The sequence below is a fragment of the Crinia signifera genome, chromosome 1, assembly GCF_055691185.1.
Source record: "Crinia signifera chromosome 1, ASM5569118v1, whole genome shotgun sequence".
NCBI lineage: Eukaryota > Metazoa > Chordata > Amphibia > Anura > Myobatrachidae > Crinia > Crinia signifera.
In genome coordinates this window covers 473392949-473409556 of record NC_139217.1, presented here as the reverse complement: position 1 = coordinate 473409556, position 16608 = coordinate 473392949, and the positions used below count along the sequence as shown (strand labels likewise).

Here is a 16608-nt window from a genome sequence, read left to right as displayed (position 1 = left end):
GTGCAGTTTTATGTCCACCTTGCAGGCACTCCTGTCAGTTCTGCACTGGGCCGTATAATTGTATACATGTGTATGACTGTGTCTCTATACCTGCGCAGTTTTATGTCCACCTTGCAGGCACTCCTGTCAGTTCTGCACTGGGCCGTATAATTGTATATATGTGTATGACTGTGTCTCTATACCTGCGCAGTTTTATGTCCACCTTGCAGGCACCCCTGTCAGTTCTGCACTTGGCCGTATAATTGTATACATGTGTATGACTGTGTCTCGATACCTGCGCAGTTTTATGTCCACCTTGCAGGCACCCCTGTCAGTTCTGCACTGGGCCGTATAATTGTATATATGTGTATGACTGTGTCTCTATACCTGCACAGTTTTATGTCCACCTTGCAGGCACCCCTGTCAGTTCTGCACTTGGCCGTATAATTGTATACATGTGTATGACTGTGTCTCTATACCTGCGCAGTTTTATGTCCACCTTGCAGGCACTCCTGTCAGTTCTGCACTTGGCTGTATAATTGTATATATGTGTATGACTGTGTCTCTATACCTGCACAGTTTTATGTCCACCTTGCAGGCACTCCTGTCAGTTCTGCACTTGGCCGTATAATTGTATACATGTGTATGACTGTGTCTCTATACCTGTGCAGCTTTATGTTCACCTTGCAGGCACCCCTGTCAGTTCTGCACTGGGCCGTATAATTGTATACATGTGTATGACTGTGTCTCTATACCTGCGCAGTTTTATGTCCACCTTGCAGGCACCCCTGTCAGTTCTGCACTGGGCCGTATAATTGTATATATGTGTATGACTGTGTCTCTATACCTGCGCAGCTTTATGTTCACCTTGCAGGCACTCCTGTCAGTTCTGCACTGGGCCATATAACTGTATATATGTGTATGAATGTGTCTTTATACCTGCGCAGTTTTATGTCCACCTTGCAGGCACCCCTGTCAGTTCTGCACTGGGCCGTATAATTGTATACATGTGTATGACTGTGTATCTCTCTGTGATTATCACACTAGTTGTAGTTATCATTAGAAGTTTGCTTCCTGCCATGAGGTGCGCCCTGTACTGGCAGCTGCTGTATCACTCTGTTCTAGGCGCAGACACCTCTTGCAGTGAACGTTCTCATTGTTTGGGCTTTGGTCCTCTGTAGTTTCCCGCTGAGTTGGGGAAGTGTACGCTAGGCCTGTGTTGTCAGCCGAGTGTCAGTTGTGAGAATTGGCCGCTGCTACTTATCTCCAGGTGCAAACGTCTCTCTTCTCTCTCTCCTTTCTGCAGATATTTGCAGCTGTGGTGCTGTGTAACCTCCCCCCATTGGGTCCTTACCCAGAAAGCTGCGCACAGTTCATGAACTGACCGAGCGACGCCACTGAGTCACACACAAGGTACGTGCACTAGATGCTGTCCGCGCTTTACGCTCTTTTATTGGTTATTTCCAATGTTTCAGACAAACGTTGGTCCAGGTTCTGGGATTTCTGGTGGTCCTTCCACAGGTGGGATTTTCAGGGGATTAGGGCACCGGTGGAGGCGAGCGGAGTCCAGTTTTTGCAGCAGAACGCTTTGCAGACATGAGACGTTCCGCCTATGCAATCTCCCAATTCCATGTTTTCTGCATTTTGCAGAAATTACAGCGTAGATATAGATCTGGTGTGAAACTGGTTACAGTCCCATCTGCTTTGCAGAATAATTGGGGTATTATAAAGATGAAGCCTGCATGGACCAGAAGTGATAGTAGTCATCTATCTGCAGAACGTCCCATTCCAAATACCACGGGCAATACCTGTACAGTATACAGTAAAGTTGGTGACTAGGGGATGGAGGTTTAGGTGTATGTAATCTATGACAAAAGGGAGCCAAGCAGTGACATCTTTAGTGAAGCAAGACACTGGGAAATACAACCATCTGTGCACCTTCTTGTCATACGCTCCCTAAACAGGTAAAGATGTATCACAATGATGTAGCTTATTTCATACTATGTAGACATTGATACATACTGTACTACGGTATCTGGTTTCTCCCCCCCAAAATTATATGAGCCCTGTTTACCGATACAAAATGTAGGTTTTTGCCTGTTTGATCTTTTCTATTTCTTTGATGTGAAAAACTATTTATGTTCCTCAAAGTAATATTATAAGACCTTGGTAAAAAACAAAACAAACAAAAAAAACTATCACCTTAAATTCAAAATGGCTTCCATCCGAAGCTTCATAAAGTGATGAAATGGAGAGCGATAAACAGCCAACCAATCAGCTTCTAACTGCCATGTTACAGTTTGGGTTTGAAAAATGACAGGCAGGAGCTGATTGGCTGCTTGTTTATCACACTGCAGTTTTCCCTACAGTCCTCTCCATCTTGGTGCCCCACATCCCTGTCCCACGGAACCTACACAAACCAGTGCACCAACCCCGGAAACCCCTGGCACCACTTATATTAGGAATGCGTTTTCTGCGGTTTCCGGCTTTATGCGACAACTGTCTTTGGGTCTTCTGGTAACCGTGTGTCAGTACCGGGCAGCTAGGACCGCGCTGTGCGCGTAGCATGTCCTCCGCTCAGGACTCCTGGTTTACACACAGCCCGGTAGTGCATGGAGGAGCACTGGGGGAACTTTAGTGCAATTTCTCAGCCTCACACCAGCTCCATAAAATCCTTCCTATGCTCGGCCTAATTCTCACTCCCAGTATAAAAGTGTTTTATGAGGCGAGGACTCTCATTGGTTTCACACCGGATAGAGAGCAGGCTGGACCCCCACGTGACGAGCCCGCCACACCAAAGTAGCGTTTGCACAGCAAGAGCCTCGGGCTAGTCTCCAAACCCTGAGGCAGACGCCACCGGGACAATTAAAAGTCCAGCGGTTAACCCCTCCGTTGCCAAACAGTCCCCTCACCCAGTGGCATTAATGGTGCACCCAATCGGCATTTGGCTTTCATCGAGCTGCTGCACATTTGACAATGAAAGCCAATTTATGATTGAGGGCCAATGTCCCGTACAACTAGCTGTTACCGTATATCATCTTTCTTTGTTATACTTTGTCCGATAGGCCTACTGATGTGTTATTACTGTCAGGTCTATATACCTATAGTACATTGACTTATATTCTGCGTATACAGTGGTCTTCTCAGTTACAGGACCAGTGACAGATGTGGGGGCTTGTGTCTTCTCAGCCGTGGAGCGTGGACTCCAAGGGAGTGCATTTTTCTTAATGGACTTCTCTGAACCAAAGAGCTTGCACTCCTATAGTGGGATGAAAGCAATCGCCAGTAGTTCAGTGAATACAGGATGCAGAGTACGGCGAATGTTTGCATTTCATTAGCACGTTCAGACACACGTATGTTTCCAGTATTCGCCATAGAAGGAATTTGACCCAGAGCACTGTGACTAAGCGTTAGCTCTCCCCGTGCGCTCTGATCTTCATAGCAGCCCTCTGACTTATCCCCTAGTCATTCCTACATCTCCCAGGCCTGGGGAGGCCCCATCAAACGCAATAAGGATCCCCATATGAGTTGTGTTTCCAGCCCTAATTCGCTGTATGGCTGGAGGGGTTTTGGTGTCCAGTGGTAGGAACTCATTGGAGGATTGCATCACACCTTGTCAGAGGAGGACAGATGATTACACCCAGGGCCGCCGCCGAGAGGGGGGGAAGGGGGGGGGTACAAATTACCCAGGCCCAGGCTTGCTGGAGGGGCCCTGGTCTGATACGCCCCCTTCCCCATTTGTCCCTCCTAGGCAGCAGCACGCACCTACAGCATGTGCTGTGCTGACAGCAGGCTCAGCATGAGCGTCTCACTGACAGCGTGAGAGGTCATGCTGAGCCTGCTTTAAGCACAGTACATGCTGTAGGTGTGTGCTGCTGAGAAGGGGACAGTAACACCCCCCCCTTGACTTTAGAGTGTTTTTTCACCCCCTCTAAACATTTTTGGGAGTGGCCTAACCACAGAGGTGGCCACACCTCCCGTGATTAGGCCACGCCCCAACATTTTTTACCAGGGCTCGGGATACCTCTCGGCTGCCCTGATTAAACTCCCACAAGGTAGGTTGAGGCTGTCACAGGAGTGTCCTGCCCCGTGAGAGAGCGAGAGAGTGAGATTTGGGGGGGGGGGGGGGGGTTGAGAGAGAGGTGGGGCATGGAGGGAAAGATAGAGTGAAACAGAAAGATATAGGGAGAGGGATAGGGGAAGATAGTAAGAGAGAGGGAGGAAGGCACAATGGGTTAAAAGGTGGGTCAAAACAGAGAGAAAGATAGTCGAAGAGTGGGAAGGATTGGAAGGTAGAGAGGAGAGGGCAAGGGGTTTGAAAGATAGAGGATGGAACAAGGGTAAATCTAAAGAGAGAGCGCGCACAGGAGGAGATAGGGAGAGAGAGGGGACGTGATGAAATGATTAAGACTGAGAGGGAGGGGAGATAGGGAGAGACACGGGGAGGTTTCCAAAGATAGGGAAAGAGGGGAGGGGCAGGGATTGAAATATAGAGACAGGGGGAGAAGAGAGTTAAGGCCCCCATACACTAGGGCGACTTGTCCTAAGGACAAGTCAGCCCCGATTTACCCTGAGCTTCCCCGGCAGCTCCCCGGGGGAGCTTGAAGCTTGATAACATTTGGCACTTGATGTGCCATATTTTACATGTGATAAATCGGTTGCGATTTATCACATGAAAAATCCGGGGGGGGGGGGGGGGGGGGGGGGGCGGCAGGATGGGAGTGGGGACCGGCCGGGGGAGTGACAGGAGCAGGCTGGGGGCGGGGTCCGGTCCTGGGTACCTGTAGGTGCAGGCTGTAATCTGTATTGTGCACTGGGAGAGCCTCAGCCTCTTCAGATGTAGCGGCGCTGCGGCAGGCAGGGTCAGGAGCGGGGACCGCAGATGCAGAGAGACCGGTGCGCGGCGCGAGAATAGAAAGAAATCCCATTCAAAGGACTGGGCGGCCACTGATTGGCTGAGAACTCAGCCAATCAGCGGCCGCCCAGTCTTTTGAATAGGATGGTTTCTATTCTCCCGCTGCATCTGCGGTCCCCACTCCTGACCCTGCCTGCCGCAGCGCCGCTACATCTGAAGAGGCTGAGGCTCTCCCAGTGCACAATACAGATTACAGCCTGCACCTACAGGTACCCAGGACCGGACCCCACCCCCAGCCTGCTCCTGTCACTCCCCCGGACGACTGCACATGATTAATCTTATGTGCAGACCGTCCGACATCCGGATCTGATCCGATGTACACGGGACCGCGCATCGGATCAGATCGGATGTCATACACTACGCAATTTGCCCAGTTTCACCCGATTTCTCGGCCCAATCCTCCAGAATCAGGTGAAATCGGGGCCAAATCGCGTATTGTATGGGGGCCTTAAGAAATAGAGAGGGGAGAGATGGAAATATATAGAGGTGGATAGAGGAAAAGAGAAAAAGAGGAAGAGCGAAAGCTAGGACAAGGGTGGGAAATATAAAGAGAGAGATGGGGAGAGAGGGAGACAGGAGAAAAGAGAGGGGGAGGGAGGGAAAGCCTGGAAGAGAAAGTTGGGAAGAGAGGGAAAGAGATGAAAAAGGTGACGTCTCTTATACACATAATGCCGCTTAGTAATATCTTCCCTAATGCCGCACAGTAATAGCTTCCCTTATACACATAATGTAGCACAGTAATAGTGCCCCTTATACACATAATGCTGAACAGTATTAGCTTCCCTTATACACATAAGGCCTCACAGTATTAGCTTCCCTTATACACATAAGGCCTCACAGTAATAGCTTCCCTTATACACATAAGGCCTCACAGTAATAGCTTCCCTTATACACATAATGTAGCACAGTAATAGTGCCCCTTATACACATAATGCTGAACAGTATTAGCTTCCCTTATACACATAAGGCCTTACAGTAATAGCTTCCCTTATACACATAAGGCCTCACAGTAATAGCTTCCCTTATACACATAAGGCCTCACAGTAATAGCTTCCCTTATACACATAAGGCTTCACAGTAATAGCTTCCCTTATACACATAAGGCCTCACAGTAATAGCTTCCCTTATACACATAAGGCCTCACAGTAATAGCTTCCCTTATACACATAAGGCCTCACAGTAATAGCTTCCCTTATACACATAAGGCCTCACAGTAATAGCTTCCCTTATACACATAAGGCCGAACAGTAATAGCTTCCCTTATACACATAATGCTGAACAGTAATAGCTTCCCTTATACACATAAGGCCTCACAGTAATAGCTTCCCTTATACACATAAGGCCTCACAGTAATAGCTTCCCTTATACACATAATGCTGAACAGTAATAGCTTCCCCTATACACATAAGGCCTCACAGTAATAGCTTCCCTTATACACATAAGGCCTCACAGTAATAGCTTCCCTCATACACATAAGGCCTCACAGTAATAGCTTCCCTTATACACATAAGGACTCACAGTAATAGCTTCCCTTATACACATAAGGCCTCACAGTAATAGCTTCCCTTATACACATAAGACCTCACAGTAATAGCTTCCCTTTAAGCCATAATGTCACACTATAATAGTGTCCCTTATACACATAATGCTACACAGCAAAAGTGCCCTTTATGCATGTATTGCTGCACAATAATAGTGCCCCTTATACACATACTTATACAATGCCGCATAGTAATAGCTTACCTTATACACATTATGCATACAGTGATAACTTCCGGTACATTATAACAGAATCATCTAGTTAGCAGCCTACTGTCACACATGCAGTCATTGTCAGAGTTGGTATTATGAGGGATTATTTACAAGCAGATGCTACAGTATGTGGATGTTTTTGGATGAGGAGAGCTGACAGCTCTGGGTTGGAAGCACTAAAGCTCAGTCCGCTGTGTGTGCCGCCATTTACTGACTGGGAAGAGATGATTACATTTATATTGAGCATTTATATAGGGAGGCCGCTGTATGTTCCAAGCTGGCAGCATTTGTCCAGAGAGCAGCACAAGCTACACTTCATCCACTGTGCAGCAAGGCTGTCATCTGTATTCTGTTATGAGAATTGATGGTGATATTTGCCTTTGGCGGAATGAGAATACACATACAATAGTATTGTATGTGTATTCTGTGTAGTGATAACTATGTGGGGCCAGGGTACATATCGGCATAGGACGTTTTATATCTCTGTACTGGACCATTTACTGTGTTACATGTGGTACTTACTAATATAATCCCAGGGAATGGTCACATGTGATCTGTGCAGCCTTGTTGGGTGACCGTCTCCTCTGAGAGTCCCGAGTATCACTGTCAGCCATAGGCATGCAATGTCCAGGCCTTACAGAACTAGTGCTGTGCATTGTGCATTCTCTGGTCACATCCGCAGCATCTCTGTATTGTGTCTCTCTCTATACATTCTGTAATCAGTCCTGAGGGTGAGCTTCCACCTGCAGTCACATGGAATACCGCTCTTTACTGACACCGCCAGAACCTGCGTCCGTGTACAGCCACCTATGTGAGCGGTCTGAGTGAGCAGCCACCTATGTGAGCGGTCTGAGTGCGTAGCCACCTGTGTGAGCGGTCTGAGTGAGCAGCCGCCTATGTCAGCGGTCTGAGTGAGCAGCCGCCTATGTGAGCGGTGTGAGTGAGCAGCCACCTATGTGAGCGGTCTGAGTGAGCAGCCGCCTATGTGGGCGGTGTGAGTGAGCAGCCACCTGTGTGAGCGGTGTGAGTGAGCAGCCGCCTATGTGAGCGGTCTGAGTGAGCAGCCACCTATGTGAGCGGTCTGAGTGAGCAGCCGCCTATGTGAGCGGTGTGAGTGAGCAGCTGCCTATGTGAGCGGTGTGAGTGAGCAGCCACCTATGTGAACGGTCTGAGTGAGCAGCCACCTATGTGAGCGGTCTGAGTGAGCAGCCACCTATGTGAGCGGTCTGAGTGCGTAGCCACCTGTGTGAGCGGTCTGAGTGAGCAGCCGCCTATGTCAGCGGTCTGAGTGAGCAGCCGCCTATGTGAGCGGTGTGAGTGAGCAGCCACCTATGTGAGCGGTCTGAGTGAGCAGCCGCCTATGTGGGCGGTGTGAGTGAGCAGCCACCTGTGTGAGCGGTGTGAGTGAGCAGCCGCCTATGTGAGCGGTCTGAGTGAGCAGCCACCTATGTGAGCGGTCTGAGTGAGCAGCCGCCTATGTGAGCGGTGTGAGTGAGCAGCTGCCTATGTGAGCGGTGTGAGTGAGCAGCCACCTATGTGAGCTGTCTATGTGAGCAGCCACCTATGTGAGCGGTCTGAGTGAGCAGCCACCTATGTGAGCAGTCTGAGTGAGCAGCCACCTATGTGAGCGGTCTGAGTGAGCAGCCACCTATGTGAGCAGTCTGAGTGAGCAGCCGCCTATGTGAGCGGTGTGAGTGAGCAGCCACCTATGTGAGCGGTCTGAGTGAGCAGCCGCCTATGTGAGCGGTCTGAGTGAGCAGCCGCCTATGTGAGCGGTCTGAGTGAGCAGCCGCCTATGTGAGCGGTGTGAGTGAGCAGCCACCTATGTGAGCGGTGTGAGTGAGCAGCCACCTATGTGAGCGGTGTGAGTGAGCAGCCGCCTATGTCAGCAGTCTGAGTGAGCAGCCGCCTATGTGAGCTGTCTATGTGAGCAGCCACCTATGTAAGCGGTCTGAGTGAGCAGCCACCTATGTGAGCAGTCTGAGTGAGCAGCCACCTATGTGAGCGGTCTGAGTGAGCAGCCACCTATGTGAGCAGTCTGAGTGAGCAGCCGCCTATGTGAGCGGTGTGAGTGAGCAGCCACCTATGTGAGCGGTCTGAGTTAGCAGCCGCCTATGTGAGCGGTCTGAGTGAGCAGCCGCCTATGTGAGCGGTGTGAGTGAGCAGCCACCTATGTGAGCGGTCTGAGTGAGCAGCCGCCTATGTGAGCTGTCTATGTGAGCAGCCACCTATGTGAGCGGTCTGAGTGAGCAGCCACCTATGTGAGCGGTGTGAGTGAGCAGCCGCCTATGTGAGCGGTGTGAGTGAGCAGCCACCTATGTGAGCGGTGTGAGTGAGCAGCCGCCTATGTGAGCGGTCTGAGTGAGCAGCCGCCTATGTGAGCGGTGTGAGTGAGCAGCCGCCTATGTGAGCGGTCTGAGTGAGCAGCCGCCTATGTGAGCGGTGTGAGTGAGCAGCCACCTATGTGAGCGGTGTGAGTGAGCAGCCGCCTATGTGAGCGGTGTGAGTTTGAGTAAGCAGCCACCTATGTGAGCGGTCTGAGTGAGCAGCCGCCTATGTGAGCGGTGTGAGTGAGCAGCCGCCTATGTGAGCGGTGTGAGTGAGCAGCCACCTATGTGAGCGGTGTGAGTGAGCAGCCACCTATGTGAGCGGTGTGAGTGAGCAGCCGCCTATGTGAGCGGTGTGAGTGAGCAGCCGCCTATGTGAGCGGTGTGAGTGAGCAGCCACCTATGTGAGCGGTGTGAGTGAGCAGCCGCCTGTGTGAGCGGTGTGAGTGAGCAGCCACCTATGTGAGCGGTCTGAGTGAGCAGCCGCCTATGTGAGCGGTGTGAGTGAGCAGCCGCCTATGTGAGCGTTGTGAGTGAGCAGCCGCCTATGTGAGCAGCTACCTTCACCAACACACCCATGGCTCTCCCATAACACGCCCATAAGGTGGAACATTTCTGTGCGTTTACAATGCCACCTCCTACAGACCACCTATCAGCGCCCACTGTGCAGTACAAACAGGGGGCCTGATTTAGAGTCACAGCAGACAGCCACCCTGCAAAGTGCAAAACCGCCCTGCACGCTGGGTACATCACCACGATTCACCCGCAACATTTTATGGGCACACCGCTAAAGTGCAAGTGCTTCGCACTGTACTGGCTGCCCGTTTTTTGTGTTGCAGAAGCTGCGTATGATGTCACCCATCTTCTGCCCCCCCCCCCCCCCCCCCCTCTTTGATCTGAGGGTCTTAGTAAATCAGGGCTAGTGGGTGTCAGCTCATTAGCACAGGGCATCAGTAGCTCTACATAATATATCTGCCTGTGTCTGTGTATACATATGTATAAATGTAGTGGTCAGCCTAATTACAGGTAGTGTTGCGGAGGAGTATGTCGCTAACAGTACGTGGCGCAGTACACGGCACATGTGCAGGCTTCTCCTAGGCCGAATCTCCTCTTCTGCAAATGAAAGTGATGACCCCGTGTGGGAAGGTTCACAGCCTGTCCTGATATATGGCGCTGACTGCGCCTCCTCACCGATCTCCCTGTCTTATTTTGCTGATTGAGCAGCCTAGCAATGAATGACCCCCAGTCCAATAACCCAAGAGCTGACCGTCGCGGGGGTCACACAAGGCTGGGCGCTATTTCCTTCCGTTATTAATTCCCATCCTACTGTTCCAGCTCGGTCTCTCCTTCCTCCCTTGGCTGACACAGGCTGGGAATTACTGTAAGTCATTTGGGCGGCTGCAGCCACTCTCATCGCAACGCTTCCACCGCCTTTCATTTAGGAGAAGGGCATTAGCTAAACAATGTGCCCTGCTTTAATGGATTGTCTGGCTAATCCACTCTGAAAGGACGACTTTCCCCCGGGAACACAATCTTAATGGCCAGTGTCAAAGCAGGGTGGAAAGCTGGAAGGAGGGAGATGTAACCCCTGAGCTGCCGGTCACCGTGCACCCGCGCTGAGCTAGTTAATAATACGGCCAATCAAAGTGTTATTGGCAGAGAGGATAAGTCTGTGTGCGATGCGTGTAGAACGCTTACACGGCCACTGGGTATAATCCTATTACACTTACCCCGCTCGCCATGTCGTATTTATCACTACATAGCATGGGAACCAGCGCCAGATCAAGGCCCCTTAGGGCCCAGGCAAGGGTCTGGTTTGGGGCCACTTCCTCTGATCAGCCCTGATAATTTACTAGCTCTACAGAATCAAACCAGTATTATACAGGATGCTGCTCACCAGTTGTGGTACTACAAGCCCCAGCTTACCAGGCATAGAGGCAGATCTGCTAGGCCAATCCGCTGTAACATGGCAGTTAGCTGACTAGCTGCTACTTAATCACTCTCCACTCGATCTCTCACTATAGGCTAGATGTATGAAGCTTCAAAAAGTGATGAAGTGGAGAGTGAAAAATATTCAAACAGCTCCTAACTGTCATTTTACAGGCTGTTCACACAGTTCACTTATGGCCTGGGGCAGTGTTTTTCAACCACTGTGCCGTGGCACACTAGTGTGCCTTGAGCGTTTCTCAAGTGTGCCTCCAGATCTAGAAATGCCCAGACCAGTTTACAGCAACCACCAGTTCAAGTGTTATTTACTAGTCTCTTCTTTTCATTTAAAGGGCCAATGTATTTTATTTGTGTTACCTGTGGGGACCAGTGTGATTGTTTTTTATATGGGGGCAATAGGTTTGTTTTTTTTCCTGTGGGGGCCAATGTGTTTTGCCCTGTGGGGATCTCATGGTGTGCCTTGGCAATTTTAAAATCTTATTTAGTGTGCCGCAAGGTAAAAAGGTTGAAAATCACTGGCCTGGGGTGTAGTGACAGACGATCTCAGCGGCTCTGAGAGACGCTGGTCCGATTTATATCTGTAACTCGGTCACTGTAATGGTGCGCGACTTTTCCTTTCTGTTTGCAAATCAGATCTGACTTCTGATGGTATTCAGACCGGGAAGCGTCTGATTTATTCAGACCAATCAGAATGCGGCGTACATAGTATAACAGAGCCAACTTATCAAGTCTCACACAAAACAGCTGTATAAGGGCAGATAGAATAATTAGAGACTTTTTTATGTGAGTTATAATCGGCGATGTTTAAATTAATTTACAATTTCAAAATGAGAGCAAATTTGTAATAAATAAACTTTTCTGAAAAAAAAAGTATTTCTAACCTTAAAAATGCAAAATACTGTATTTTTTGATTTGTCAAAATAGCTCCTGTGCTCTACATGTCACTTTTCCATTTGTTTTCCCAATAAATGCATGAAATGCTCATGGAGATGCGTAGACAGCTTTTGTTGATTACAGTGATATACAGCATGCCTATATTCTGTATGAATTTGTACCTGTAACTGATACAGTGTTTCCCAGGCTCACAGTGTAGCATTATTTGCTATGCAGATACAGTCCCTTACAGTGGTGTGCGGCTTGTCTAGTTTGTGCGTAATAACAACTTTATTTGCATTCTGTTGTATCTGGACCCTACTGGCAATACCTTGAATAACAAAGTGACCCCCGCCCCCCATTGGTTCGCTGGACCCTGGGTGATGCCTAGGATCTCCCATGGATGGTCTGAGAGCTCCGGTCTCCTGCAATCACAATAATGTAACTGATTCTGGACAATTGGCTGCTAATGTCAGACACCGGCGAGCTGGTCCGGAAATACCCAGAATAATCCTTTTTTCTACTTAACGCCTTATGAGTCTGCTCCCTCCTGTCGCACAGTATTACTGTAATGTTGGAGATAGGGGGACAGGGCAGTGAGTACCAGTATAACAGGAGTAGGGGTATATCGCGGGCGCACGTTATATTACTGTCTGACCAGCGAGACGATAGTAATATCAGGTTATGCGCACTTACCCCCCTGTGTGAATTTATTTTACACTAATTAAGAGGCAAAATGTAAACCTTGGGGAGAAATCAGGATTCCGTGTTGTGTCATTCCATTTCATTTCGTCATGGAACATTACACTGAGCAGGAAGAAAATTAATTTAAAACTGGTAATACTGCTCTGATCCGCGGCAGTGATGGGAAAGTGACTGTGTGTGCTCACGCCAGGGGGCTTATTCACTGTGTATGTGCTGTGTCTTATACCCCCTGCAGATGTATCGGTACCAGGGTGAGTGTTAGTATCAAGCAGAGGGACTGTCACTGTGTATGTGCTGTGTCTTATACCACCTGCGGATGACTCGGTACCAGGGTGGGTGTTAGTATCAGGCAGAGGGACTGTCACTGTGTATGTGCTGTGTATTATCCCCCTTGCGGATGTCTCAGTACCAGGGTGGGTGTTAGTATCAGGCAGAGGGACTGTCACTGTGTATGTACTGTGTATTATCCCCCCTGCGGATGTCTCGGTACCAGGGTGGGTGTTAGTATCAGGCAGAGGGACTGTCACTGTGTATGTGCTGTGTATTATCCCCCTTGCGGATGTCTCAGTACCAGGGTGGGTGTTAGTATCAGGCAGAGGGACTGTCACTGTGTATGTATTGTGTATTATCCCCCCTGCGGATGTCTCGGTACCAGGGTGGGTGTTAGTATCAGGCAGAGGGACTGTCACTGTGTATGTGCTGTGTCTTATACTCCCTGCGGATGTCTCGGTACCAGGGTGGGTGTTAGTATCAGGCAGAGGGACTGTCACTGTGTATGTGCTGTGTTTTATACTCCCTGCTGATGTCTCGGTACCAGGGTGGGTGTTAGTATCAGGCAGAGGGACTGTCACTGTGTATGTGCTGTGTTTTATACTCCCAGCGGATGTCTCGGTACCACGGTGGGTGTTAGTATCAGGCAGAGGGACTGTCACTGTGTATGTACTGTGTCTTATACTCCCAGCGGATGTCTCGGTACCAGGGTGGGTGTTAGTATCAGGCAGAGGGACTGTCACTGTGTATGTGCTGTGTCTTATACTCCCAGCGGATGTCTCGGTACCAGGGTGGGTGTTAGTATCAGGCAGAGGGACTGTCACTGTGTATGTGCTGTGTCTTATACCCCCTGCGGATGTCTCGGTACCAGGGTGGGTGTTAGTATCAGGCAGATGGACTGTCACTGTGTATGTGCTGTGACTTATACCCCCTGCGGATGTCTCGGTACCAGGGTGGGTGTTAGTATCAGGCAGATGGACTGTCACTGTGTATGTGCTGTGTCTTATACCCCCTGCGGATGTCTCGGTACCAGGGTGGGTGTTAGTATCAGGCAGAGGGACTGTCACTGTGTATGTACTGTGTATTATCCCCCCTGCGGATGTCTCAGTACTACGGTGGGTGTTAGTATCAGGCAGAGGGACTGTCACTGTGTATGTACTGTGTCTTATACCCCCTGCTGATATCTCGGTACCAGGGGGGGTTTTAGTATCAGGCAGAGGGACTGTCACTGTGTATGTGCTGTGTCCTATACTCCCTGCGGATGTCTCGGTATCAGGGTGGGTGTTAGTATCAGGCAGAGGGACTGTCACTGTGTATGTGCTGTGTCTTATACCCTCTGCTGATATCTCGGTACCAGGGTGGGTGTTAGTATCAGGCAGAGGGACTGTCACTGTGTATGTGCTGTGACTTATACCCCTGCGGATGTCTCGGTACCAGGGTGGGTGTTAGTATCAGGCAGAGGGACTGTCACTGTGTATGTGCTGTGTCTTATACCCCCTGCTGATATCTCGGTACCAGGGTGGGTGTTAGTATCAGGCAGAGGGACTGTTACTGTGTATGTGCTGTGTCCTATACTCCCTGCGGATGTCTCGGCACCAGGGTGGGTGTTAGTATCAGGCAGAGGGACTGTCACTGTGTATGTGCTGTGTCTTATACTCCCTGCGGATGTCTCGGTACCAGGGTGGGTGTTAGTATCAGGCAGAGGGACTGTCACTGTGTATGTGCTGTGTCTTATACCCCCTGCTGATATCTCGGTACCAGGGTGGGTGTTAGTATCAGGCAGAGGGACCGTCACTGTGTATGTGCTGTGTCTTATACTCCCTGCGGATGTCTCGGTACCAGGGTGGGTGTTAGTATCAGGCAGAGGGACTGTCACTGTGTATGTGCTGTGTCTTATACCCCCTGCTGATATCTCGGTACCAGGGTGGGTGTTAGTATCAGGCAGAGGGACTGTCACTGTGTATGTGCTGTGTCCTATACTCCCTGCGGATGTCTCGGTACCAGGGTGGGAGTTAGTATCAGGCAGAGGGACTGTCACTGTGTATGTGCTGTGTCTTATACTCCCTGCGGATGTCTTGGTACCAGGGTGGATGTTAGTATCAGGCAGAGGGACTGTCACTGTGTATGTGCTGTGTCTTATACTCCCTGCGGATGTCTCGGTACCAGGGTGGGTGTTAGTATCAGGCAGAGGGACTGTCACTGTGTATGTGCTGTGTATTATACCCCCTGCGGATGTCTCGGTACCAGGGTGGGTGTTAGTATCAGGCAGAGGGACTGTCACTGTGTATGTGCTGTGTCTTATACCCCCTGCGGATGTCTCGGTACCAGGGTGGGTGTTAGTATCAGGCAGATGGACTGTCACTGTGTATGTGCTGTGTCTTATACTCCCTGCGGATGTCTCGGTACCAGGGTGGGTGTTAGTATCAGGCAGAGGGACTGTCACTGTGTATGTACTGTGTATTATCCCCCCTGCGGATGTCTCAGTACTACGGTGGGTGTTAGTATCAGGCAGAGGGACTGTCACTGTGTATGTACTGTGTCTTATACCCCCTGCTGATATCTCGGTACCAGGGTGGGTGTTAGTATCAGGCAGAGGGACTGTCACTGTGTATGTGCTGTGTCCTATACTCCCTGCGGATGTCTCCGTATCAGGGTGGGTGTTAGTATCAGGCAGAGGGACTGTCACTGTGTATGTGCTGTGTCTTATACCCCCTGCTGATATCTCGGTACCAGGGTGGGTGTTAGTATCAGGCAGAGGGACTGTCACTGTGTATGTGCTGTGACTTATACCCCTGCGGATGTCTCGGTACCAGGGTGGGTGTTAGTATCAGGCAGAGGGACTGTCACTGTGTATGTGCTGTGTCTTATACCCCCTGCTGATATCTCGGTACCAGGGTGGGTGTTAGTATCAGGCAGAGGGACTGTTACTGTGTATGTGCTGTGTCCTATACTCCCTGCGGATGTCTCGGTACCAGGGTGGGTGTTAGTATCAGGCAGAGGGACTGTCACTGTGTATGTGCTGTGTCTTATACCCCCTGCTGATATCTCGGTACCAGGGTGGGTGTTAGTATCAGGCAGAGGGACTGTCACTGTGTATGTGCTGTGTCCTATACTCCCTGCGGATGTCTCGGTACCAGGGTGGGAGTTAGTATCAGGCAGAGGGACTGTCACTGTGTATGTGTTGTGTCTTATACTCCCTGCGGATGTCTTGGTACCAGGGTGGATGTTAGTATCAGGCAGAGGGACTGTCACTGTGTATGTGCTGTGTCTTATACTCCCTGCGGATGTCTCGGTACCAGGGTGGGTGTTAGTATCAGGCAGAGGGACTGTCACTGTGTATGTGCTGTGTATTATACCCCCTGCGGATGTCTCGGTACCAGGGTGGGTGTTAGTATCAGGCAGAGGGACTGTCACTGTGTATGTGCTGTGTCCTATACTCCCTGCGGATGTCTCGGTACCAGGGTGGGTGTTAGTATCAGGCAGAGGGACTGTCACTGTGTATTTGCTGTGTCTTATACCCCCTGCTGATATCTCGGTACCAGGGTGGGTGTTAGTATCAGGCAGAGGGACTGTCACTGTGTATGTGCTGTGTCCTATACTCCCTGCGGATGTCTCGGTACCAGGGTGGGTGTTAGTATCAGGCAAAGGGACTGTCATTGTGTATGTGCTGTGTCTTATACTCCCTGTGGATGTATCGGTACCAGGGCGAATGTTAGTATCAGACAGAGTGACTGTCACTGTGTATGTGCTGTGTCTTATACCCCCCTGCTGATATCTCGGTACCAGGGTGGGTGTTAGTATCAGGCAGAGGGACTGTCACTGTGTATGTGCTGTGTCCTA

At 50.1% G+C, this 16608-nt stretch overlaps 1 protein-coding gene across 4 annotated transcripts in view; it reads left to right on the top strand.

Moving 5' to 3' along the window:
- Window positions 1–16608, top strand: part of CNTFR (ciliary neurotrophic factor receptor) — a 532905-nt gene that overhangs the window by 215098 nt on the left and 301199 nt on the right. For all 4 annotated transcript variants that reach the window (XM_083155439.1, XM_083155437.1, XM_083155438.1 and 1 more), the window contains one exon: window positions 1286–1392. The gene's annotated coding sequence lies outside the window, so the exon portion shown is untranslated. The remainder of the gene's footprint in view (window positions 1–1285; window positions 1393–16608) is intronic.